The following is a 25,887-nucleotide window of genomic DNA, read 5'->3' on the forward strand; positions in this document are numbered from 1 at the left end:
TTGCGCGAAATTCAAAAACAAATAAACAAGCAATGAAAGTTATTAGTAACCTTGTCAAGTATAATGGCCATCTTTTATACTGTGCAGTGTGCAGGAATAAATTCATGTGGAATAAATAAAGTTAATTTGTGACACACTTGTCTTTATTTTATTAACATTTTGAAAACTATTCACAACATCTCACTTATACAAACCTACATGGAAACTTTGAAGTATCGTGGCAATAAGATTACTCTGTGATTGCATGTTTACAGCTTTCAAGTTCACATAATCAGAGATTACCAATTTGCAAATTGAACAGTCCACATAAGTGGTTGCAAAAATCATCCCCCCATGGGGTGTAAAAAATCTACGCCCCTGCTTACAATTAGGGTGGTTAATAACCATAATTCACAATGTTTATAATAAAACTCCAACCTGAATATCCATCAGTATTTTAAAACTTTTTTTTCCTGGTGTTAGCCAGCGGAACGTGCGCAGTGAAGATACGAGTAGGTGTAAAATATTATTTAATCTTTCACTACATACATCTGAAAAGGTGTAAAAAGTCCGTTACAAAACCTATTTTCATAATCAGGTTGGTTCCAATAATATCGTTTCAGTTTTATGTAATATGTACTTGTATGCCTATGAGAATTATTTCAACAATGCTACACAATGGGCTATCGGTGCTCTGACCACCAGGGTATTGAAACTTGTGTTGTACGCCAGCAGACATACAGTTTTACCACTGGGAAGTACTTATGAGAAAGGAATATGAGTAAATGGAGAGAAAGGATCACATAGTTTTGTTATAATGGAGCACAGAATTTAATATTTGCTAGGACTAACAACTACTAACTAGAGCTGTAGGTTGTTAATTCTTAAATAACTAAGATTAATGTTTTATGTGTTGAAATGTTGGCCATCTCCTTCCCCGTTAATGCATATATACATAACTACACTCATTGTCAATGATTTACTGAACACCCGCCTAATCAAACGCTAAATTTCCTGCTCATAACTCACGTAAACCACATAGAAAAGTGCTATTTAGCACATTGATGTCAATTTTGTCTATTCTTTAGACCAAAGTTAATACTTACGTCATTTTATGGGTGTTTTAAATTCTTAGAGTTTAGATTCTTAAATGATTGAAATTGAGTCTTCTGCTTCGGATCTTTCCTCAAAATAAAATTGATGCCATGAAGCACAGAACATAAGATGAATCTCAGCATCTAGTATCTATATGATAAAGGTGATGTTAACACTAGAGTTGTGCAGAGGGAGTGAATGTTAGCGCCTGATTTCTGTAAGAAGAAGCAAATATTAGTAATTGATTTGTGCAGGAGGAAGCAAATGCGAGCGTTAGATTTGTGCAAGAAGAGATTACACGTCGTATTAATGAGTTACCGCGTCACAACTGTTGTTGTTGGGACAACATGAATAGTTTTAATGTTATGACACAATTTCTTATCGGTGTCACGAAATGATAACTTCATAATCGTTTGCTGTAATATTTAGCCATGTGGTCAGAGACAAACTGAAGGTTTAGTTTGTTTAATTACAATGATGCTATTTCTTCTTCACATGGTCTGTAAAGCATAACTTGGTATATCAATAAAATAACAACGTATATATCGACTGAACTATTTCGAGAAGAGCACGAATTCTCAAGTACGGGTGCTGAAAATCGATTCGGTATAGTCAAACACTGATATACTGAAGTGGCACATTGGCAAGTTATTTGACATATCAAAGAATCAAGATAACCTATATGAGACCTTGGCAATAGAGAAATGCAATGAACGTGAAATAGCTTGCATTCTAACTCTGACACTCACCATGTAATCAAGATTAGACTGTAATTAACAAGTAAAAGCTACCAGCCGTTTTGGATTCTAGTGCTACTATACTTACAGAAGTAAACAGTTTTCAATTGATTATGCAACTCTTGCAATCGCAACTTTAGATATTATCAGTATTTTCTACCTATTTTCCTGGAAAGTTCCCATTTCACGTCGAAGGAACAACAAACACACATGGCATAATCATACATACACGAACTTATACATTGCTAAAGTTAGTACACATTTATATACTTGTTAACGAGGTATACGTGAAGAGTAAATAATCAGAAACCGGTTTAAGTGATGATAAATTATTCATATTGTGTTTTATTATATAACAATTTTGTTGAAGTACGCAAGATTGTATCATGTACTTATTTATGTTTATATACACACACAGATATTCGCATGCGCTAATTTAGTAAACAGTGTTACTGATTTTGTTTTTAGCAGTATATAAAATATTTTGTTTGACTAATCAAACAACACATACGCACGGAAGAATGTAAGGTTTACACAAGTGCTCGACGTTGCCTGCTCCAAATCCAGACGTTGAGCTGAAACCCTAAGCTCAACTCAGAAACCCCACGACGCCACCGTCTGACCTGGATTCTTTAACTATTGTAGACTCGCACTCCGAAGCAAAACAAAGTAGAGCGTCTATTTCTTTAGATGCAAGACGCCAAGAGACCCCTATAGACAATAGTGCGTAAGCAGCTTTAAGCTATCTTGCAACATCTACCGATTTAATGCGGAAGTGTTTTGAAATAAATAAATAATTTTACAACAATTCAACTGTTCATACTTTAAACAGATCAGTAATAACAGTAAAAAACTTACTACAACAATTCCATAGGTCATACAATAAACAGATCAATAATAATAGTAAACAATCTTACGACAGTTTCATAGTTCATACCTTACAATCAGCAACCTTACAACAGGTTTATCTTTTATACTTTACAATCAGCAACCTCACAATAGGTTTATCTTTCATACTTTACAATCTTTCAAAAAATTTATATTTCTTTCTTTACATAAATCAATAGCATTAGTAAACATTTCAATTAAGATCAATCACAATAATAAATATTTAGTAGTATTATCCATAATTGTATCTGTGTTTTCGTTAATTTTGTTTATAACACTAAAAACAAGTTTTCGATATCCGTGGTTGGTTAGACCATTTTCGAGAATTATCGCTCTATAGTAATAACCATAAATTGGGCCAAATTATAATATATTATTAACAAGTCGTAATTAAAAGAAAACATATTAGATAAATAGGCAAGGACTAAGAAACAAAACAAAATAAAACACAAATTAATGAAACCACTTTTACTTAATAAAGAGACAAAACAAATACAAAATGTCATGAGTTAGCACACAAGAAAATTAAATACAGTAATGACAACACTGCGATGAATCATCAAATAATAATAATTTTTGGCTGTAAAATGATTCTGGTAAAGGTAAATTACATTAGTAGGCTTAGTCAAAATTGTTGAAGTTCATGACAAAGTACAGGCAATGACGAAAGTCGGATAACGATTTGAAAGAAAGTATTTTACTTTTTTTTTATTATTACAGGGATCAACAGTACCAGCAAAGATGCCAACTTCTCTAATTGTGAAATAGTATGCTAGACCAAACTTCTGAGCATGCGCAACACGTCACTGATACGCAACGGTTGTTTAATATTCTGTAAGTAAGGTATAAAAATCATAATTATAATTAATCTGTTTACAAGTTTTGTAAGTAATTATAAATATACATGGTCGTAAGGTTGTGGTTGTTTTTATTTTAGATAGAAACAATGTGTTGATGCCTTTCATAAACAAACAGCACTTGCTTTAGCAATGTAGTCACCAGTTTTTTTTCCACTATGTCATCACTATCTCCGTGAGAAACCTTAGAATAAAATTGACGTTTTTGTTAATAGATTTGATAAATTCATTTGTTTGATTTTGTAACTACCAGGAGCTACAGGTTGTAGCAATCGTTTCTTTACTGAGATACACTTGGATTTCTTTCTTGGATTTGGAGGCGCTTTTCTGCTACTGCCTACTGTTAATATGAATTCGTTCAATAAAAGGTTACAATAATCAGGCCAGCTTGCGTGTGTGTTTTTCTGATAACTATCTGCTGAGCCCACAGAGGGAATCGAACCCCTGATATTAGCGTTGTAAATCCGGGCTTTTGAATAATGTCTGTATTGGAAATACATGACGATCTTACGAGAAATGCTATTGGTTGTTTCAGTACAATTAGACTATGTTTAAGGTACCTAGGAAATAATTATTTTCGTGTTTGCAAAGAATTATCTTAAATCATCGTTTTTTTAACATAATTTCTACTAAAAATAGACTACTTAAGTTAAATGTTCAATAGAATAAAATAGAAGTAAAAATTCGTTTTTGGAAATTTCCGACTTTTAATAAATAACTAGTTAAAATATAACACAATCTTGTAGATACATCATTGTCTATGTTTACATAAGAATCATATTTAGTTCACCCAAACCGTACTGATTGGCAACCCTGTATTAGATACTAGGGCAAGAACGCAACGTCAGAAATCAAACATTTAAACGTTAGGGTTGCCAATTTTATAGAAGATAGTGAACGTAACAGTAAAGCTATCGTCGCTGTCATGTAAAATGTTTAATTTCCAACTGTAAAATTATTTCGTCACTGTCACGTCAAAAGTCGTATTCACAATTGTAAAATTATTATTTCTGTCAAGTCAAAAGTTGTATTCACAAATGTAATAGCATCGTCGCTTTCATGTCAAAAGTCCAATTTTCTAGACTCGGCAACACCTTATTTAAAACTTAAAAAATTCGTTCGTATGAACTATATACAGTGCACTATTTCGGAATGGATAACAAATACACGGTTTTGAGATCACGTTTTTTCTATTACTTTAGAATAAAGTGCTTAATTCGATAAAAGTGAGAATACGCATATGATAAACAACCTGAACACTTAGATCAGTTGGTTGTATTAAATATATCAGTCTTTCTTGACAACTATATGAAGCCACCTCATAAACTTGTTTCAAATTAAATGCCAAGTGTATTTCAAAATGGTTCCAGTATTCTGTTATTTCTTTTCATTCTCCGACAAAAACAATGACTGTCATACCAAGCACTTTCCTGTCTGTTAGGTTTGCAAGCCACTAACTATTCAGTATATACTAACTCCCTAAATAACCCACCAACATTTTTTACTTTTTATAATTCTGTTACAAGTGCCCTTCCCCATGGCTCAGTCGTAAGTGTTAGGGTTTATAACGTTACAAGTAGGGTTTCAATACCTGCTTAGGGTAAAGTACAGATAGCCCAATGTGTAGCTTTGCGCTTAGCAATAAAAATATAGGTATCTCGGGTGAATATAGTTAAGAGACCATCTTACTAGCAGCAACAAAGTTAAAACTTACAAATAAAAAAACACACAACTTTTCTTCTTGTTTCAAAATTAAGTTTAGAACAAATTAAACGTTTATTTTTTGTAGTTACTGGACCTAGTATTTCAAAGCATTCCTGAAACAGACTCCAGAACATAACTTGTGGTGTAAGGTCTTATAAAGTTGAAGTTTTATTCAAAAATACTTTAAAAACATCTTTAGGGACATTGGAAAAGGCAAAGTAAAAAAAAAATATTTTTTTGTTGTTAAGCCCAAAGCTACACAAGGGGTTACTTGTACTCTGCCCAACTCAGGATTAAAAAAAGATTTTTAACGTTACGAACCATCAGATTTGCCACTGTAAGTTTCTTTAATTGCGTGCAAAGCTAATCGAGGAATCTGTATTCGTTATCTCAAATTATGAAGTGATAAACTAGAGAGAAGGCAGCAAGTTAAACCAACTCACCGTGAACTTTTTGACAACTCTTTACTAACGAACAATAGAGTTGATTGTCAAATTACAACACCCTCATGGCTAAAAGAGCGAATATGTTTATGGATGGGTTTCGAACCTGGGTCCCTCAGATTGAGAGTCAAATACCTCAACAATCAAGCCAAGGGCGAAGCGCGTGAGGGTTTGAGTTTATCAAACAAAACACAGACAAAGAGATCCTTTAGATGTATTTTTTATTAAAAAATAAACAGCGATGATAAATAAACAGCGGAATCCTTAAATTTATTATCTAATATCGGCTTTTTTAACACAGTTCTTTAAATTTCATGTACACCAAGTTTCTTGTGGGTCCACGACTGTCTTTGTTGTTCAAGACCCTTAGTAACATGCATATCACTAAGAAACAAAGATACCAACAATATGCAGTTAGTTCTTCAGATTACTTTTGGCACTTATTTATTATTAGTCTGTGTGTTTTTTTTTTTTTTGGAATTTCGCACAAAGCTACTCGAGGGCTATCTGTGCTAGCCGTCCCTAATTTAGCAGTGTAAGACTAGAGGGAAGGCAGCTAGTCATCACCACCCACCGCCAACTCTTGGGCTACTCTTTTACCAACGAATAGTGGGATTGACCGTCACTTTATAACGCCCCCACGGCTGGGTGGGCGAGCATGTTTGGCGCGACGCGGGCGCGAACCCGCGACCCTCGGATTACGAGTCGCACGCCTTACGCGCTAGGCCATGCCAGACCCCTAGTCTGTGTGAGTTCTACATAGCATGCTATCGCACCTAATGTTTTACACTGAGTATTAGGACTGGAGTAGCACACTTTACTGAGTACAGTATGGATTTATTATGGAGGATTACAAATTGGGTTATGAACAGTAGGTCAATGAATTTCGTCCATATTAGAGACCGTGTTCCACTAAACGACCGCTTCCCATTTACTTATACACACTTTGTAGTATATATACATACTTTAAGTCCGATTCTGTTCTCTTTACACTTGAAAACACTTAATTAATTGCGTGAAATATTGTATCCTTTCTATCTTGTAAATCTTATGTCATTTTATGATTTCTTGTGAAAGAACTTAAGTTTATTTTTAGAAAAAGGAGATATTCTATTTTCCTTTCAGGAGAGGTCGGAAACTCGGATATCTGTTTTCTGCAGTTGACGGAAGACTTTGGTTGAGTTGGTTAAATAACACACTGAGGAGAGTTACATCAGTGTCACTATAGGTTGAACTATTTTTACATTAAATTTTAATCACTTATTTAAAAGCAGTGCGGTTTTAAGGTAGGGGCTGCAGGGAGGTCAACCCCAGGGGCCCATGGTCTTAATGGTATCCCATTGATAATTTTATTCTATGTAAAATTACATGGGATGTAAGAATCACAAAAATTATTAGCCCCTGAGTTCACATAACCTTAAATTCGCCACTGTTTAAAAGCATTTTACATCACTAACACACTCACACATATGTAAATATCTAAACATGTAAATAATATTCACATTCAGTGGTACGTGATCAAACACACACGTCTCGTCATACAGACTTGACGCTCAACTTTCAAAGATTAAGCCTTCAAAATGTTTTATTGCGTAATTAAAATACACGCACTTTTAACAACCAGTAATGATTTTATAAAATAGCGTTCTAATATCTTCTTTAATATACTCTTGTTATAAATACATAAATATACTGATTTATCCAGATATTATTTTCAGTGTATAGCATGATAGACCAACAGAAGATAATCGTATTGCAATAATGTTTGAAAAACGTTATCATAGTCTGAGATACAGTGACATGTCTAGTTGATTGTTCATCTTAGGTTGTAGGTTATAAATTAGGAGTGCTTCTTTTTTTTTTCTTGCTGTCCTTGCATCGTTTGCTGAGTCTATTATTCTGAAGTATTCATTGTTAGGTTTTTATCGTTGCAGTCTTTGCTTAGCCCTTAGGTTGTTGTAAATTCCAGGGTTATTGAAGGGACTGCTATGCGCATGCTCATTGATTCTGGTTGCTAAGGTTAGAGTCGTTGGCCCAACGCAGACCTGCCTGCAGCAAGGACACGATATTTGTACTCAACCAGCGATTGAGGAAATATTTTATCTTTAAACATGAAAAAAACCAAAAAAAACTGTGTGTCTGTTTGTATTTTAAAGACGGTTGATATGGGCATCAGCACTTTAATTAAAATAAAGTAGAGGTGCGTTTCGACCACCTTATGTCATCTTCAGGCTAACAAAGAATCTGAAGATGTTAACCTGGAGATGACGTAAGAAGGTTGAAACGCTGTTCTGTACTTTATTTTAATTAAAGTGCTAATACCCATACCAGCCGTCTTGAGAATACTTTTTTTACTTCAAGTGGGTCTCTCGTCATCACGAAGTGTGTATCTGTCCAGTTTGAAGAATAAATATTCTTAGGTAGACTTGGAGATAAGTTGGTTGCAGAATTCTTTGACTATACTTTTTAGTTGGATGGGTGTGGTAAGCAGTAAAAGGTGACACCAATGTGATAGAACATTTAGGAACATTGAAGCCAGGAATTTTCGAGTTGTAAACCTTACTGATATATTCAAAAATACTTTTGTTCGTGAGTGCTAGAGGGAAAAAAAATAATTAAATATATTTTTTAACATTGATAAGTTCATCATGAGAATCACTGTAAGAGCTAGTTTCTATATATGTTCTGTGAACTAAAATACTTATTAAACAAGTATGTCAGTAGCTACTGAAATGAAAAGAACAAAACAATAAACTCTTAAATGATTCACGAATGGCCTGATTTGTGTTGAAACAACAACAGTGTTTTCTAATCTACTTCAACCAGATGCAGACGCTAATAACTAAAGCATGAGCTCAAACATCCACTATGGAAGTCAAACAATATTCTTTTGATTTTTGTTTACATTGTATTTATCAGGGAAAAAAAGATTATATGATAACTATCACAACTCAAAGATCTCGTAACATGGATGTAGAGCAATTCTGTATTACCGAGTTTAATTCTGAGTGAATATGAAAACACACATACAAATGTAGCACGAAAATATTTTACTGAGTTTAATTTTGAATCGCGTAAACTTGCAAAGTGTGTTTGTGTTTTTTATGCTGCGTTATACATCTACTGCACGTGTTGATGTTGATCATTTACAATACCAAAGTCCCAGACTTAAGATAAAAAAAATATATAATCTGAAGCTGTGTCCTTTTCAACTATTTTGGGTCTAGGTCAGGAAAGAAATATTTATAAACTTCACGAGTAACCCAGTGGAGGGCAAGACGAAAGCAAGATCGAATTATCTATCAAAAAAGCGGTGTAGGAAGACAAAATTAATGGTTTCTACTAGCAGAATAACACAAAAAAGATTCAACTGCCAAAAAATTTCAAGAACCGAACCACAACTTTCACCGAGTTCACGAACTCAGTGGAATCCGACACTGACGAGTGTGGCGGCACGACGCGTGAGATCACGTACTACAGAAGTTAAAACTTAACTCTTTTTGAGACAGAATACATTTCGTCAAACCATTATACCCGTAGATTGCATTTATTTTGTGTAAAACTGTATAAAAACTAGCTGCGCAGAGCCGTACCTAATTTCAAACCGATACAGAAGAGGGAAGACATTTTGTCAACACGCTAAATTTTCGGCTACTCTTCTCTGATGAAAAACTTCTATTTGACTCGTTTAAAGCACCAATTCCTTCACATATCTGAAGCAACAGACTGCAAACCATAAATCCATGGATTCACAGTCTGAGCATCTGAGCACTTTAACGACTGGCCATCCCCAGCTCAGTAATATTTCTGAAAATACAACCTGTTTCTAAGCAAACTATAAGCTCGCAAATAATCACAATCCCGCATAGTATTTATCGCAATTTAACCTGTTGTGAAATACCTTAGAATTTGGTGATGTGTAACTGATAAGGCAATAATTAACACAATAAATGAAATATACACTGTAAGCCCTTGAAATAATAATCAACTTCAAAGAAACAAGGCAGGTGCTAATGAAGCTCATGATACTCTGTCATATTATTATGAAACGACTTTAGTACCGAATTCTGTGTTATATAGCACATTAATTAGTTACTAGTGTGGTATTACTTGTCAGTAGGACTGACAATTCTAATCACGCCTGTATTGTTTAAATACGAACTTCCAGTTAAAGAAGTGTAGCGTCTGACATAAAGAGCGTTTCTACTGAGCCTTCTTTTCATTGATTGGCAGTAATTCCGAAAACTTATAACGCTAAAATATGAATATCTATACCAGTTTTCAGCACAGCACATATAGCTCATTGTGTTGCTTTGTGCTTAAGTTCCTACTAAGGCTTTGTACATTCATAATGTTAAAAAAACACGTAGGTTCAAGAAGTATTGATATAAATTGAATAAAACCCTATAACCCGAGTGCTTTCGAAAGGTGGACCTTTCTTTTTCAGCACTCCCAGTTTGCCCCTGAAGAAGAAAGGTCCAACTTTTGAAAGCACTTGGGTTACAGGGTTTTTATTTCATTTCCATCAAGACTTTGTATGTTTTAACCATGGAATCCGTGTATTAGACGGATCTCAACAAATGTAGTTTGTTTTGTTTGTTTGTTTTTGAATTTTGCGCAAAGCTACATGAGGGCTATCTCAACTAGCCATACCTAATTTAGCGGTGTGAAACCAAAGGATTGACAGCTAGTCGTCACCACCCACTGCCAATTCTTGGGCTACTCTTTTATCAACGAATAGTGGGATGAACCGTAACATTGTAACGCCCAAATATAACGCTACTTTATGCAGTTTTGCATTTAGAACACATAAATATATAAACGACAACGCTTGTCTAAACTAAAAGAAATCAGCTTATGAAACAAAACAATCAAACAGTTCCACTATTCTGTTTGTTAAGAATATATTTCATACAAAATTTAAAGTTCAAGTCGTAGATGTTATATCTTAAAACTACTTGTACCATCAGTAAAAATAACACAAAACTATATAAATATCATTAACGGCAAAACTTTAAATCTACCTATAGCATCCGTGACTTACAATAAAATTACATCTACTACAAATGTGCCAGACCATAAAACTGCCTATACCACCAGTGCGCCGCCATACCTAAAATTATCTGTACCATCAAGTCTATATTACTAGTGCTATATTTTAAAACTATCTACGGTAGTACAAATGTTAAAAAAAGAGAACGTTGAGTAATGCCCGAAGTCAGTGTAATGTAGGAAATGACCCTTACTTAGTGTCATGTTACCAAACAATCCTGCAACTGTAAATAAACAATAAAGTGAATATTTTATATCAACATAACTCATATAAAAGTAACAAAGTATTGTATATAGTTAAAAATTAATTCATTTTTGTAACTATATACCTCAACGATATAAAGTGTTATTTGATATTTTTCCACGAATTGAATAGCCTCACACAATTTCTGTTATCTAAACTTTCTCTTCCATTGAGAGAAAAACGTTCCATTTCTGACAAGTCTGCGTAGCTACAAACCATGACTTCTGTGAACTTTCAATTTCAATGACTATTTACAAATATCTCATTCCCTAGTATTTGGCTTAAGGAATTCTCACTACCAATAAAGCTGAAAACGCTATTACTATGTCAGGAAATTGTTTTAACGACTATAATAAATTGTATTTGTCATAAGACATTAATGCTGGACCTATTATATTTTGAAACATCACATTCTTTATCTGTTCCCTTAGGATTTTCAAGAACTAGAAGTGTGTATAATAATACTATTTCAACTTCACAATATTCATTGACAACAATACGTCTTGCTCAATCCTGAGTTTCGCCAGCTTATAAAAGGCGTTCATTCCAAAAGAATTTCTGGTAGAATAGCAAACGTGGGTGAATCACTACTCTGACATGTGAACAACTGATATTTGCAGATCATCTAGAGGGCCACACCATAAGTCATCCGTGTATCTGTTAAAAGAAAAATACATTTTCCATCTGGCCCAAAATATTAACAATAACTCGATATATCATATATATGACTGTGAACAAATTCATATCTTAACCATACAAAAGAAAGTCAGTGTCTTGATGATTAAGCCTTGTAATATACAAAACTGGTAATTCAAAATTTGTTTCAATGTTCATTCTAACATTCGTTGCTCAGAGTATGCAACAACCAAAATAATGCATCCAAGAATATTGTTATGAAATAACATATGTATGCTTATGTACTAACATAAACGTACCACCAAACTATTAGGAGATACTGCATTAAGAGGAACATGACGTCACATCACCAGGAGTATGACACTGTATTACTACAGAAAAGACGTTGTATTAACAAAATCCTATCACATTGACAGGAGTGTGACACTGTATTAACAACATGACACCACATCATCAGGAGTATAACATCGGATTAACACAGGCAAGATGTTGTATAAACAAAAACATGCCATCACATTTCTAGGAGTACAACACTGTATTAACACATGCAAGTTGATGTATTAACAAGAACATGACACCATATTACCGAGTGTAACACATTGCATTAACCCAGGCAAGATGTTACATTAACAGGAACATTACTACAAACTCTACTAAACATTGCACCATACAACGAGAAATATACCGTCATATTAAGTGAAACATGACATATAATTAGTAGATAAATTATAATATATTTATAGCCAAAGATGAAATGGTATCGTATTAACAGGCACATAACACTAAAGTATGGTCCCGAACCTGTCATTATATTGTCATTTGTGACATCATCATTGGCGAATTTCCTAAAAGGGTTCAGTAAAATAACCGTTATTTATAATCAAAATACTTAGGTTAGTTAGTCAACAATATAACAACCATTACTGGCAGAATCTCAACATTCTTAAACGCCTAAGTTTAAAACTTACTAATGACGAATAGCATTGAAAATCATATGTGCAGTTTGTAGATATATAAATGTATAGATGTAGTATAAACAGCTACTTAAAAAATCTTGATTTCATGATGTAAAGGGTTATTATGTAATCACTACTGCTCACTTTCACGCTGTTTCTATTGGCTTCTCCCACCTACTGTTGAACCACTTTTCTGTTCTAATTGGCTATTTAGTCACTGTGATTAATCGCTTATCTTTGTTTGAGTCAGTGAAGAGTAGCAAAGATATTCTTATGCGAATCGCACCATAACTATAACATAAATATGAATAACAAATAAATACAGAAAGGATGTGATGAAATCTGAGAAAAGCGTGACCATATAACTCTACCTACTGTTATTTTAACTGTTTTTCTGCAATTTCATGTTTAAACATGTTTGTTTGCTTTTGACGTATAGTTTTGGTGTTTTATTCAGCGTTGTATATTTTAATTTTTGTGATTTGTAATATATAACACGAGTAAACATTATTTGAAATAACCAATAGTTTTGGAAATAAACTGCGCTAAAGAAAGAGAGTAAACGTAGACATTAAACATTCACATACGGTATCGTTTTTGTTCTCCAAAATACTTAGTTTCTTTCATTATTGAACAGGATTGTCCATATGAGCTACAGATTCAACAACAAATCACTTACTTATTCGGTTAAGCAATTACACTCACTAGGTAATATTTTTCCTCAAAAGACTGAAACTATTACTACAGATTTTAACTTTTCGTAAAATCATTACTTATAATCAAGTACACCTAGAAAAAGAAAAATATGTGTACATGCGCTGGGGGCCACTTAATTGTTTTATGCGATTATATTTTTTATGTGTATACGAACTTAAGAACAAATGAAAAATACAAAAATAAAATATTTTTTCGAGTATCTAAAGGGATTCCGTTTATTAAAACCAAAAATTAAGTCATGTCAAGGCAAACCTTCTTTATTTGTTTATTGATTACTGAGTTGTACAGGGTGGCCCGTAAGTCCCTACCCATCCATATGTTATCATGTTATATTAAATTACGTATGTATTATAAACGTTTTTTTTCTTTTTTTCAGAGAAATATGGCCGATTTAAGTCCATTTACACTTGAAAATGTGTCACAGAACATGGCGTCGCATAATATTATGTAGCGAGAATGAGGGACAGCACACAGATACACTGCATACATAAGATATATGGATGAGTAGAGACTTACGGGCCATCCTGTAGTTTGAAATTTAATTGCCACTCAAACGTGAGGAATAACGTATAGCTTTATTATTGAACGCGACATAGATGTCTTCCCCGAATTAAGCAATCCATACTTTTAATATGGTCCTGGCATGGCCAAGTTTTTAGAGTGCTCGACATAATATGAGGGTCTCGGGTTCGAATCCCCGTCATACCAAACATGCTCGCCCTTTCAGCCGTGGGGACGTTATAATGCGACGGCCAACCCCATCATTCGTTGGAAAAAAAATAGTAGCTCAAGAGTTGGCGATGGGTGGTGATGACTAGCTGCCTTCCCTCTGGATAGCCCTCTTGTAGCTTTGAGCGAAATAAAAAACAAAACAAAACAAACCCGTCACTTCAACGTTTTTTATGAAGTTTGTTAACAAGGAACAGCTGTCTAGCTACCTCAGTGTCTAAGGATTTTCAAACTCCTTCAATAAAACGAAACACGTTTTCTGTATGTTTATAGGTGTCGTGTATGTTTTATTTGCTGTTGTTTTGAATGAAGCACAAAGCTACACAATGAGCTATCTGTGCTCTGCCCACCACGGGTATCGAAACCCGATTTTTGGCGTTGTAAGTCAGCAGGCATACTGCTGGGCCACTGGGAGGCTTATAGGTGTCGATGGCATTAGAAAATTCCATTATGTTTGTGCATGTTGGTGGTTTAACGGATTTACTGTTTTACATTTATTTTATTATCTATGTTTGTGCCCTCCGCTAGTACAGCAGTAAGTTTACGGATTTGCAACGCTAAAATCAGGGGTTCTATTCTCCTCGGTGGGCTCAGCAGCTAGCTCGATGTGGCTTTGCTATAAAAAGAACAAACAATCTATGTTTGTTTCACTGTATTTCACGTAACGTATATTGTTAAATGTGTTTTGCCCAAGTCGGAGAGTATGAATCCACAATGTATGTTTAATGAAAAACCCTAGTGTATTTTCGAATATTATTATTATTATTTTTTTAAATCTCGCCTAATTAGTGTAAAATCTAGCCATCGCATCAGTAATAGAACATTGTTCGGTCGCTACAGTCAGCATACTACAGGGTGTTCGGCAAGTTACAGTTTTGAAAACAGCGATAACAGCATTCATTCAGTCTATTTCAAGCCAGCAACTAGTAGTGGTGTTTAGAAACAAAATAAAAAGGATCCAAGCCTGTATTGATGCCAACGGGAGTCACTTTAAACATTGTTTATAATTGTCATTCATATTTACCTCCTGTATTCTACATTCAAACATGTCTGTTAATAAATATGTAAGTGCACTGTACTTTCCGAACACCCTGTATAAGCCTCGAAACCTATAATTATGATAAACGCTTATTAATCGGAAAAACTACAGATATTTGACCAAGAACGTTTATGGTTTTCGAACATATCAAACAGTTTAACTTCAAAGAATCAGCTTTGGACATTAGTATTTCTACGAAGACATTGAAATCTATCTTCCTCTGTGAAAAGTTTGCTTGTAAGACACGTTAGGCCAAACAAGAACAGAGCTAGCTAGCATTCTCGCCAAGTGTAGTGTGTGTATGTATCAACATAAAATTAATTCGCTCATGGCGGACATGTACCGTCGATAAAATACTCAGTCCCAGGCCGGGTAAAAGACTGGACATTTTTGTATAAAATATTATTTATAATAGACGTTATTATAAATTGTATATTAAAATGTATTTGTGTTAAGAACGAAAATTGTGTGTATCGATCTTGTTAGCAAATATTATAAATTTTTACATATCAACATTTGATTAACTTCTAAGTTCAAATTAAAATTTCTGGCTATTTGAAATCGTAACACATAACGTACGTAATATAATTAATCGGGAACTCGTCAAGGATAAATTATAAGTAACAGTGGTATTAGAAAATTCCAGTAGATTCACAGATTGTGTGTATTACAAATTTCCCTTTCTTTAAATTAAAATAAACAGAAAATTAAATTCTATAAATAAACACCGTAAACTGCTAATTGGTTCGCTTGTGTCATCTGGTCTATCCTTCCCACCCACCTTTTTTTTTAAAGCTCAGTAGGTGAAAGATTAGTAACACCTAATGAATTTTGATTATTAACTCATTGATTATCTAACAACAGTATTCCTTAAGATGTTATTATTTTCTCTAAGCGCCAAACAGGGATAACTTACGAGGTCTGTTCAAAAAATACGCGGACTGACGTCATAAAACAAAATGTACTTTATTTAGAAGTTACAGGTCTGGGACCCCTTCAAAGTACTCTCCTCCCCAACGCACACACTTATCCCAACGGTGTTTCCACTTGTTGAAACAGTCCTGGTACGCTTCTTTTGTAATGTCCTCAAGCTCCTTTGTCGCATTTGCCTTAATCTCGGGAATCGTTTCAAATCTTCTTCCTTTCAAGGGTCTTTTGAGTTTGGGGAACAAGAAAAAATCGCAAGGAGCAAGGTCAGGTGAGTATGGGGGTGGGAAAGAACAGTGATCGATTGTTTGGCCAAAAACTCACGAGTTCTGAGGGCTGAATTTCGCAGCAACGCGGTGCATCTTCAATTTTTCGGTCAAAATATCGTAACAAGATCCAACTGATATCCCACACTCTTCAGCAAGCAACCTGACAGTCAGACGTTGATTTGCCCGCACCAGGGTGTTGATTTTATCGACGTGTGGGTCGTCAGTTGACGTGGAAGGACGTCCAGGACGCTCATCATCTTCAATGGACTGTCGACCATCCTTAAAACGTTCATGCCACTTGAAACATGCCGTACGATTCATAGCAACATCACCGTAAGCCGTGTTAAGCATAGCAAAAGTTTCAGTCGCAGATTTTCCAAGTTTAACACAAAATTTTACAGCAAGTCGTTGCTCCTTCAAGTCATTCATTCTGAAATCCGCCAAACGAAAAAAATCGCACTTCACTTAAAACCGCGTAGCTAATACACAAATGAAGATATCTGCAATCGGGAAATGGCGTCGTTATCAGCTGATCTGTGCAAACCTAGCGACACCAAGCGGATTCCCCTGGAACCAACTGGAGCCGCGCAATTCAAACAGTCCGCGTATTTTTTGAACAGCCCTCGTACACGCCTTCTTATGCACACACTGACGTAAAATTAAAACAGATGGGGTGACATCCAGTTTATTTATACCTGTCGGTTCCCGTCCAACACTTTCTCAACAATTTTTTTTTCACTGCGATTTATCGCACGACTCTAGTAATAGATAGGTGAGAGTAAAACATAAAATATTTTATCAGTTTAGAACGCTTGCGTTTCCCATAAAACAAAGGAGCCGCTGCTGTTTTAGGATTTTTTAAAGCCCGGCATGTCAATATATTGAAGATAAATGGCTGACTGATCAATAAAAACGTCCCCTAAGTATAAAGCAGCGAAACAGAACACATTTGGTGATTTTTTTTTAAATCTTCGAGTAAGCTTACTAAAAAAAAATGCCATGAAGAAAATTGCATCAAGGTGGGGGGAGCAGATTCCTAGCATTAAATTAGAGGTTCTCTTAATTCAATAATAATAATAATAATACAAATTACTTCTTGATTTGTCTTTGAAAAATACTTTTAACAGATTGTTAGTTAAGTTATTTTTTGCATTTATTTAAGCCTACTTTTTATTCGTTTGTGAAAGTCTATATTCACTTTTTCTCTTCATATATGGGAGGGCTTCATTTTTTTCAATATGTGATAAATACATAGTGTTCATACAGATCCAGAGATGACACTGCATAAACTTTTTGAATTTGTGCGCAAAGCTACTCGAGAGCTATTCGCGCTAGCCATCCCCAATTTAGCAGTGTAAGACTGGAGGAAGGGCAGCTAGTCATCACCACCCACCCCCAACCCTTGGGCTACTCTTTTACCAATGAATAGTGGGATTGACCGCACATTATAACGCCCTCACGGGTGAAAGGGCAAGCATGTTTGGTGTGACGGGGATTTGAACCCGCGACCCTCGTGTTACGAGTCGAACGCCGTAACCCACCTGGCTGTGCCGGGCCTCTGCATAAATTAGTCATACTCTAATAAATCTGAAGTATTTGTTCTCGGTGCTTAAAGAGCAGAATTTACAGATTTCGAAAACTTGGGATATGTAATAGGTCACTTGTGCTTTGTTTCCTCAGTATATTTGTCAAATATAACGTGATGTTTTCACGCATGATAATATATTATAAGTGATTAAAATAAGTTTAATAATTAGTGATTATTAAGAGGTAGAAAACCGATTTTGAATAATCCAACTAATTAAGCCCATTGCTATGCTATTGCGTACACAACTTTCTATTACAAGAATTACAAACACGCTGACCTTGAATGGCGTCACGAGACAGGCCAAGTCGTTAGATCGTGCGTTGCCCTGGTATTTGGTATTGAGATAGCGCTAACGCTACTGTGTACTGACGAAAACCAAGGACGACAAACCAGCCACAAATACACCGAGAGACAGACGAGAATAGATTGTCTATGGTGTAATCCTTTACTTAGAGTCAGCGCACGATTTCGATTATTAATGCCCCCAAATGTTATTAAAATGGTATCGTGCGTGCTCACATATGCACGGACTTGTACATAAAAGTATGGAAACGTTTCTTTTTTTTCTTTTAACGTCGACATGACTCTTATCAAACATACGAGTTATATTTCCTTATTTTAACATTTTTTTTAATTTTCGACTGATCTACCTATCTATAGTTCAACATAGTTAAATAATCAGCTGGAAACTTGTATAAGTATCAGTTAGCTGATTTCGAACATTTTGATTCAGGTGTGACGTCATAAAGCTCTTCTAAGGTATAAACACGGAAAAATGTATGCAAGAATTATTTCTTACACTTCACTAACGTTTGCCAAACGAACACGTACTGAACGTAAATCACAAGTACGTTTGTCACATTAACTGTAAGTTCACAAACATAATTACAATAAATAATCAAGACATTTGTGATGTTATACACATTAGAAACTAGAACTATATGTATTACTAGTAACATAAATTAAACAACAAAATACGATATCAGAATTTATAGAAACAAGAGTAAAAACTGCAAACAACGATGGTTCAGATCAGCAATGTTGAAAAACCAAACACACTACAGTGTATGACATCAGCAGTGTGACTAAACAGAACAAACATCATTGGTTTAAACCAGTTATGTCAAAAACTGAACCTGAAACATACCATGGTGTGTGTCATCAGCAATGTCATTATGAAAACTATAATTTTTGAAATACTAAGCACAAGAAGACGTAAAATGGTTAAATTAAAAATAATGAAGGAAAATAAAGACATTGTGTGTTTTATTATAGTCATGTGTACATGATAACCACAGTTGTCACGAAAAAAAAATCGAGTAACTTGACCATTTTTAATTTGACCCATTTAACTGCGCAACAGAACGGAATCTGTGATTTCATCTTTTTTGTCACAGTCATTTTAAACACCAAATAAGAGGGAATACTCTATATCTACAGCACATGAAATTCTTTTCGGCAGGATTAGAGTAAATTAATCTATGACACAATTTTTCCTCTTTATCAGCTATATTTTTGTGCGGCAACAATACCAACCGCAGGGCGTACGTGTACCAGATTCGATTTTATTAGTCATCTGTATCTCTACCCTACCCTCCAACTTAAATCATTTTAGGCAGGATTAGTGTAAAAAACGTATGCGATTTTGGGCGTCAACAAATATAGTAATCAAAATGGTTTGATATCCTGTGTCCAAAACTGTAATTAGATCTCAAATCGGTCAGGAGATGACCGATTAACTATTAACTAAGCTATTAACTGAAAGCATATACTTAAAAAAAAAACACCCCAAAAACTATCAGTTAAAAAATTAGAGACCATAAGAACAGAACACACAGACTAAAACGCCGTAAGAACAGAAAAACACGTTGATTACTACAACTTACATATTTGCATTTACGGCAAAGCTACTGCAAATTACTGACCAGATGGAATACAACCACTTATCAATATACACCCACTGACGAGATGGAATATAACCACTTATCAATATACACCCACTGACGAGATGGAATATAACCAGTTATCAGTATACAACCACTGACCAGATTGAATACAATCAGCTATCGGTATGCAGCCAATCGCCATCAGGGACAGACTGCACTTGTGTATCTCACTGAAAGTTCAAAGTAGGATAATATGTGTACTCGGTTGAAAGAGCGAGAATATTTGGTGTGATGGGGATTCGAACCCACGACCAGCAGATTGGGATTCGAGCGCCCTAATTACTTGGCCATGCCAGACCCGATGAGAAATAAAAAGACTGAAGACATGTTTAAGAAATCGTAAAGACATTTTTCAATGTAGTTATTATGCATACTTGTCAGCATATGGACTTCGCCATGGTATTAGCAGCAGCTGCATTCAAACATGTACTTGAATAAACCTGAAAGGCAGGTGGATTAAACTATTCGTGTCTTCAATTATAAATATGTTGCTATTGCAACCAGATGGTGTCTTGTATTCTTCCTGCCCAAATGAAATTTATGGCATCCGGTTTTTATCATGCGAAAAGTATCCACTTTCTCTTTACTGTGGCACAATACAAATATTACATAAATATATTTATATGGAAACACTAAATGAGAGACATATGTTAAACGTAAACTTTTGAATTTAATAGACACGGTATGAATAAAATTTAACTCAACCATCTGTCCCTTCAAGTGCATAATGTAATCTTATTAGATTACGGCCTGACATGGTTTAACTCGCTATCTGCTGGTTGTGTGTTCGAATCCCCGTCACCGAACATGCTTGTCCTTTTAGTCGTATGGGCATTAAAACGCGACCCATAATTGTTCTTCATAATTAAGAACAACTAGCGCAGATATCCCTCGAACAGTTTTGCATAAAGTTAATAGAAAAAACAAACTTACTTGATTATTCCCAAAATAGTATAGAACTATTCGAAACATCCTTATTCGATTGTCTGTAGCTTTGATTTCCCTAAACATAGAAGCAGTCATGACATTTTCTATATAAAGAGCTTATAATTACAGGTAAGTTCGTCACACAATCTGTTTCTGTTTTTTTTTTAAATAATTGTTGTTATTATTGTTTGTTTGCTTGTTAGCTCAAAACTTCTCAATTGGCTATCTGCGAACCCCGAATTTTAGTGTCGTAAACCCATAAACTAATCGTTTACTTACTGGTGGACTTTGCAATCATTGTATCAGATAATTTATATAGGAATATATATATATATATAGTTGTTTTCGCATTTGCTTATTTGTTTTCTGTTAAGCAGAAGGCTATTATACAATGGACTATTTGTGCTCTGTGCACTGCAGTTATCGAAACCTAATTTGTAGCATTCTAAACCCTTAAATTTATCGCTTAGCCATGAGGATGAGGTATTTTTTTCGTTCTTATTTATTTAACTGCTTGGCATAATGCAACATAATGGGATATACGTATCTTGCCCACACAAGAAATCGAACTCTTAATTTTAATATTATAAGCCCTCAAACTTAGAGCTGTGTCATCGTGTGGAACTTCTTTGCGCCAGAAAACGAAAAAAAAATTGCTATACAACTTTTTATGTAAAATTTACATATATAACAGTCTACAGTAACTTACTAACTTCAACATTAAAACGTGCACACATACAAATATATGTGTCTACACATTCAAATAAACTATATATTTGTTAATCAAACAAAAAATAAAATTTCGCCTAATCAACTCAAAAGTTATTTCAGTTAAAGTTAAGCCCAGCGTTAATAGTAAACATACAAATACTCCATTTACCTTTAAATTTACAGTTATGGCTATATATAAATCAATATTTAATTTCTTTTGTTACTTTCAAAAACGATGCCAATGAATGAAAAAACGTGATGTGAAGAACACTTTCAAAACTAAATCTGAAAATGACAGTTCACAAAATTATACAACGACTAGTTTATACAGGAAAAAGCCAGTTTAAATCAATAACACTATTCTTGAAAATTAACTGTCAAGTAACTGTTTGAGTTTCATCTGAGAAGTTGAGTCAAAATAACCTAAACCAACCAACATTGTCAGCCTCTAAAACACAAGTTCCCGCTCTGGGGTCGTGGGTGGAGCAGGATCGTAGCTTTTAATGTACTCAGGACCAATAGATTGATTCGATTGGAGAAACACTCAATCAGAATACAGAATATCTTGAGGAACTTTGTGATGAGAAGGTTCGGGAATCCTTGCTTCACAAATTATATATATGTGAAAAGCATCTAAAGACTGAAAGAAAACTTTAATAGGGTCCACAAATATCTTATTCAAACAATAGCATACCATTAATAGGGGCCATATATCTTATTGAAACATGACTATACCATGATGGTCCTGTCAAAAGGCCTATTACGGCGCTTAAGTCTTTTAAATAAATCCGTATTTTGGAAACCCTGTACTAAAAGAACAAGGTAAAGTACCAATACCTGTTCAACGTTAATTCTATTATCCTTATTACCCTTACAGTAACGTTACATTATTTTCCATTTACTTGCCATGCTGTACAGCTAATTAAACAACGCGAAATAATTGCTGCAATTTTAATATATTTAGGTTCACCAGGCGAAATACAGTGATGTGGAAAAACAGTACACGTGATTTCTCAACGTAGTTTTATACCTTAAGCATATGCTTAAGATTCATTTGTCAACACACTGTTATACCTTAAAACACATACTACACGTTGTTGAGAGTTGGGATAATGGTTATAATGTACTGATCAGTTACACGAATATCACACTAACATCATGCACGTATCTATAATAAGAACTTCACATTTTCTGTAACTTTAATTTTCATTTCAGTAGATACTGATGCTTGTATGTTGAATAACATTTCTACTTTTTGCATACCTAAGGCACAAGCTTGAGATACAGTGACATGTCTAGTTGATTGTTCATCTTAGGTTGTAGGTTGTAAATTAAGAGTGCTTCCTTTTTTTCTTGCTGTCCTTGCATTGTTCGCTGAGTCTATTATTCTGAAGTATTCATTGTTAGGTTTTTATCGTTGCAGTCTTTGCTTAGGTGGTTGTAAATTCCAGAGTTATTGAAGGGACTGCTATGCGCATGCTCATTGATTCTGGTTGCTAAGGTTAGAATCGTTGGCCCAACGCAGACCTACCTGCAACAAGGACACGATATTTGTATTCAACCAGCGATTGAGGAAATATTTTGTCTTTAAACATGAAAAAAACCAAAAACTGTGTGTCTGTTTGTATTTTAAAGACGGTTGGTATGGGCATCAGCACTTTAATTAAAATAAAGTAGAGATCAACGTTTCGACCACCTTATGTCATCTTCAGGCTAACAAAGAATCTGATGATGTTAACCTGGAGGTGACGTAAGAAGGTTGAAACGCTGTTCTGTACTTTATTTTAATTAAAGTGCTAATACCCATACCAGCCGTCTTGAGAATACTTTTTTTACTTCAAGTGGGTCTCTCGTCATCACGAAGTGTGTATCTGTTTGTCCAGTTTGAAGAATAAATATTCTTAGGCAGACTTGGAGATAAGTTGGTTGCAGAATTCTTTGACTATACTTTTTAGTTGGATGGTGTGGTAAGCAGTAAAAGGTGACACCAATGTGACAGAACATTTAGGAATTTTCGAGTTGTTAACCTTACTGATGTAAACACACGTTTGTTGGTGAGTGCTTGAACGAAGTCATTCTTAATTAAATATTTATAAATGTCTTATTTCCACACAAACACTGCTCATTTTGCAAAGGGTGTCAAATGTGACTGCAATCAGACAAACACAATTACTTTGCCACTTTCTATACACATACGTTTAATAGAAGGGTGTGTGTGTGTTTTCTTATAGCAAAGCCACATTGGGTTATCTGCTGAGTCCACCGAGGGGAATTGAACTCCTGATTTTGGCGTTGTAATCCGAAGAGAAGAATCAGTTGCTGTTACTACGTTATTGCTGTTTCAAGCAGCACGTCGAATATCAATATGGTCATGGTTTTAGAGCAGGAAATAAAAGGCTTCACAAAACCATACTTGTGAAGGAAGCCACACTATTTCATGTGAATAATTCAAACTATGCATTGACAGACATTAAGTAGCATAGTGTATCAAACACAGCGTAACACCTAATACCGAACTGGTACTGCTGTGTAAGATATTCTCCTGTAACTGTCATACCCAACCTTGGCAGCAATTAAATATTAGGTGTTGAGGGAATCATTAAATAGTACCTAAAGGTGCAATCGCGAACGTTCCTCTATACTGCTCACCAGTGGCACAGCAGTATATCGGGGGACTAGCAATACTATAATCCAGGTCTCAGTACCTGCCTTAGGCATAACACAAATAGCTCACTGTGTAACTTTGCGCTAATTACAATCAATCAAACAAATTCTTCCATGTTAAACCTGTATTATTACGTAAGACGTCACGCTTCATTCACGGGCTACTAAGTCTGGTACTAACAAGTACAGGTGTCTGTCTACCCACTGGTTTATACCGTCTGTACGTTCTAATCCGTCTTCCTTGTGCGTAAGGTGCACGATTAAAATACTCAGGATGTACTCATTGACCTACACCGGGTGGGCATGAAATAATGTGTTCAATCTTCTCGTCAATGTTGCAACGCCTTACATCTTATAAATGTTTATAAAATGTTTGTTCATCCGTTTCACTCTATGTGCAAACAAAGAGTGAAAAAGATGAACAAACTTAATAATGCAGTTGTGAATCCACTACATGTGCCGTATAAAAACACTGATTTTATATGAACCAGTAAAGTTTCTAAAAATGGCAGATCATTTTGTTAATAAACGTAAATAGCGAAGGTAAGAGAAACTTCATTTAGATTAAAATATTGCACATTGTTTTCGAAGAATATATAGTGTCCTACATATAACAGCTATGGATGAATAAAGAGCGGGTTTTTCCTGGTGAAGATCTATAGATAGAATACACGATCATGATCAATGCGAAACGAAACAAAGAACAAGTTTCACTTTTTTAAAATATATCATAGTTTGATCGCTACACGAAGCCTTTAGAGGCACAATTGAATTCCATCTCTATAGCTGGAAGGTGTTATCATGAAAATACAGGATGTGTGTGTGTATATACTTATTAAACTGACAAAGCGAATGCTTTAAATTCCATAAGGCCAATTTGAGGCTGTTGTCAGTTTGAATTGTCATTCTTAAATGTCTCTATTTATGTATATAACACATTTGCACGAGTTCTATTATTACAACGCGTGGGCCCGGCATAGCCAAGTGGGTAAGGCACTCGATTAGTATTCCTAGGGTTGCGGGTTCAATAACCCGTTACACCAAACATGCTCGCCATTTCAGCCTTGGGGGCGATAAAATGCGATGGTCAATCCCACTGTTCGTTGGTAAAAGAGTAGCCCAAGAGTTGGCAGTGGGTGGTGATGACTGGCTGCCTTCTCTCTAGTCTTACACTGCTAAATTAGTGACGGCTAGCGTAGATAGCCCTCGTGTATCTTTGGGCGAAATTAAAAAAACAACAGAAAACAACAACATTATTAGAACGCAATTTTAAACTTTTCTTAGCCAGCGAAATAACCACCACCACATGTAGAAACTTCATCAATAAAGGCACGTTGTGTATTAGTTTAGATAAAGTTTCTCCGATTTCATCGTTTATCAGTTTTATTCTCTATTCTTAAAAAGTGTATGAATTTCAATACAAGTTAGATCTTGGTGCTTAAACCCAGAACATAAATTTTCAAGAGTGTATATCAATCATACAACTTGCTATAAACTGCAAGTAATACGTAATATTTATCTCTTGAAAATGGCAGTCAAGAAACGTTGTTATTTTAGCGCAACTTTTCACAATGGGCTATTTGTGTTATGCTTACCGCGGAGAACAAAACCTCATATTGGTAATCGCCGTTGTAAGTCCGTAAATTTACCGTTGAATGACCTCCATAAAGAAAATGTCCAAGGAATAAAATAGTCTACTAAATAAAAACTAGGTTTTTCGTCTTAAATATTTGAATAATAGGTTACTCTTTGAAATGATAATTTTTAAAAATATACCTG

General features: G+C 34.9%; 1 protein-coding gene across 8 annotated transcripts in view; it reads right to left on the bottom strand.

Moving 5' to 3' along the window:
* LOC143255370 (dual specificity tyrosine-phosphorylation-regulated kinase 1B-like) overlaps positions 1-25,887 on the bottom strand; it is an 82,261-nt gene that overhangs the window by 21,683 nt on the left and 34,691 nt on the right. The window contains exon 1 of one of the 8 annotated variants that reach the window (XM_076510917.1): positions 1,086-1,256. The exons of the other annotated variants lie outside the window; for them this stretch is intronic. The gene's annotated coding sequence lies outside the window, so the exon portion shown is untranslated. Of the gene's footprint in view, positions 1-1,085; positions 1,257-25,887 lie in introns of those variants that run through there. 8 annotated transcript variants of the gene reach the window in all.

Source organism: Tachypleus tridentatus, chromosome 7, assembly GCF_004210375.1.
Source record: "Tachypleus tridentatus isolate NWPU-2018 chromosome 7, ASM421037v1, whole genome shotgun sequence".
Taxonomy (NCBI): domain Eukaryota; kingdom Metazoa; phylum Arthropoda; class Merostomata; order Xiphosura; family Limulidae; genus Tachypleus; species Tachypleus tridentatus.